Source organism: Arachis ipaensis, chromosome B4 (assembly GCF_059453495.1).
Source record: "Arachis ipaensis isolate K30076 ecotype BB chromosome B4, ASM5945349v1, whole genome shotgun sequence".
In the NCBI taxonomy this organism is placed as follows: domain Eukaryota; kingdom Viridiplantae; phylum Streptophyta; class Magnoliopsida; order Fabales; family Fabaceae; genus Arachis; species Arachis ipaensis.
Window position 1 is genome coordinate 116,081,754 of NC_142439.1, and position 3,146 is coordinate 116,084,899.

General features: G+C 31.7%; 1 pseudogene; it reads left to right on the forward strand.

The window, feature by feature from the left end:
• The first annotated feature begins 205 nt into the window (after window positions 1-205).
• LOC107636942 (receptor like protein 27-like) lies at window positions 206-1,777 on the forward strand (annotated as a pseudogene).
• Window positions 1,778-3,146: the final 1,369 nt, after the last annotated feature.

Consider the following 3,146-nt stretch of genomic DNA (forward strand, 5'->3'; position numbering starts at 1 on the left):
AATTACCTGATTATGTATCAAGTTAAGTGTTTCTTAGCATGATGACATGACAAAATGTCATAAGTCTCAAAATTTAAAATGTGACACATTAACTAATTATTTTGTGGTATGCATGATTAACTTGTCATGTCATCATGTCACGTTAACAAATACTTTTAAAACATTTTTGAGACTTATTTGTTAAGACACGTTTAAGTGGTGAAATTCCATCTTGGATGATGAACCTCAGCAGTTTGTATTACTTGAGTCTTCAACAAAATCACCTTCAAGGTGAAATCCCTCACTCTTTCTTCAAACTAAGGAATCTTGCAATCCTTTCTCTAGCCAGTAATTTGTTGGAAGGACAATTGGAGCTTGACATATTTTTTAATCTCAAAATGCTCTATTATCTTAGTTAATCATTCAACAATCTTTCTTTACTCACTGGGAAAGGATCTTCCAATGCAACCATTCCTCAGTTCCAAATTTTAGGTTTGGCTTCGTGCAATCTAGTTGAGTTCCCAAATTTGTTACTAGACCTCGACAACTTGGAATATCTTGACATGTCATTCAACGATTTAAAGTCGATACCAAGTTGGATGTGGAGAAAAACAAGTCCTGAGAGTTTGATTGTTATCCAGAGTTCTTTGACCGGAGAAATATCTCCAAAGATCTGCAATTTGAAATCCCTTGTGCATCTTTATTTGTCTGAGAACAACTTAAGTGGTATGATTCCCACATGTCTTGCAAGCTTAAGCAAATCTCTTCAGATTTTGGTTTTAAATAGAAACAAATTAGTTGGTCCCATTCCTCAAACCTATATGACAGAATGTGCTATATTGGTTTGATTAATTTTAGTAATAACAGTTTGCAAGGTCAGTTGCCAAGAGCAATGGTCAATTGTAGAATGCTACAAGTTCTTGATGTGAGTTATAAACAGATCAATGATTCATTTGCCTTTTGGTTGGGAACTCTTCCTGAGTTGGACATTATTGCTTTATGCTATAATGAATTTGACGGAGCTATAGATTGTCCTACTACATGCCCATTTCCGAAGCTCCATGTTCTTGATCTTTCTCACAACATGTGTTCTGGAAAGTTGACTTCAGAAACAGTAAGAAATTGGAAATCTATGATGGCTTCTAGCAATAGGAAATTACAAAATGAGGAATGGACTCTTTACTATGCTGGAAAAGATTGGTTTTCTCGCATTATTTATCCGTTCTCGATGTCTAACAAAGGGGTTGTCATGGATTATACATCAGCTTTACAACAATTTTATTCCAGGGTAGCAAGCGACATTTCATGTAACAGAATTTCTGTAGAAATTCCAGTTGCCATGGGAGAGTTGAAGAGTCTTGTTTTGCTTAACTTGTCCAACAATATGTTCATTCGAGACATTCCATCTTCTCTAGGAAATCTTTCCAATCTTGAAGCATTAGACCTTTCTCTCAATAACTTGTCAGGGAAGATTCCTCCAGAGTTAACAGAGCTCACTTTGTTTTTTAATGAAACTGAACAGTTTTCCACGTTTGGAGTTAACTCATTTGAAGGAAACATGGCTTTGTGTGGAATTCAACTGATGAAGAAATGTGACGATCGTACTAGACATCAACCACCTGAATCTAATGGCGATCAACATTACTCTGGCTCAAACTCTTTTGTGGAATTTGACTGGAAAATAATTTTCATCGGTTATGTGGGAGGACTTGTTGTTGGACTGGCATTGGGAAGTGATTTTTGTTCAGATATTCTCAGATTTTTTTTTTTTGGTGACAGATATTCTCAGATGGACTAAAAGGAAGACTTTTTGTTTGAATTTCAAATAATAATTATGTTCTCTTCTCTCTTGTGTCACGTAGTGTTATGTAAAATTACTTAAATAGAGAGGGGAAAAAAAGGTAGTATGCTATGTAAATTGTAAAAAGTAGTAGTGTTTGTTTGCTCATGTTGTAATTTAATTGTCATACTTAAAAGTAGTAGTGTTTGTTTTAAGTTGCTACCAAAATCATACTTAACTCTTAGTTTATCTTTTTTATTGCTCCATTTCTTTTATCCTGAAAAGAATGAGATGTTAACTTGAGAAAATAGTAATTTTACCCCCTTTTTTTTTTTTTTTTGAGTTTTCCCGGGATTATCTTATTGATGCCTTACAGGCCAATTCTTCAAATTTTTTTTTTCTATTAAAAATATGAACTCTTTAACATTTCTTGATACACATTTAAAGAAGCCCTGTTTTAGAAGAAAATGTATAGGATCAACCTTAATTTAGTATTTAAACGATATCAATGTTATCCTTTGGCATTTTCTTTTTAATTTAATTTTTAGGGAGTCTGTTTCGTTAATTTCAGTAAGATTCTTGCTTAGTTATATATATGGATATGGATTATGTGGCAGAAATCCATCTTTGAAGCTAGGCTTGTGCACAGTAGCAGAACTTGAAACAAAATTTTGGGGAGTCACGTAAAAGATAATTGTCAAGATGCTTTTGATATGGACCTATTTAAAATAAGTTCGTCTTTGGGTGATATTGCCAAATTTAAAGCCGTTTTTCAGGGTCTCGTTCCAAAAAATTAAAGTTAAACTCATCAGATGTAACTTTTTGAACTTTTAAAGGTTGTATCTCACTTTTTTCGTGATTCATTAAAGTAGAAAAATTATCTGCAGGTGTTGATATTGTAAAAGTTATATGTTTTCCTTCTTAAATATTAGCCTTTCTCTTAAAAAATACATAAATTCTTTAATTTTTTTATTATTATTTTATATAAAATTTGAATATATATCCTATAAAATATATAAGGAAGAAGTTAGAAGGACAAATATTAAAATTTATAAAATAATATTAAATTAAAGAAACAGTAAAATATAAAATAATATTAAATTAAATAAATAAAAAATATCTAATTTTTTATATTTGAAGTTAAAGATAGAGGGAGTGTTGTTTATTGAACTTATATATTGGGTACTTTAAGTCATAATAAAGTATTTAAGTCAATTGAACTATTTTTTATCTTTTGAAAAAGTACTACTAATTTTTTTATAAAAAGTTTAGGGAGGGTCATGTCCCCCCTTGTCGGAATTAAGCTCTGCCCCTGCTCGTGCATTGTTGCTCGAAAATTTTTTCAGTGCCATGTATAGTTGTATTTTTCTTGGAGACGATAAAATGG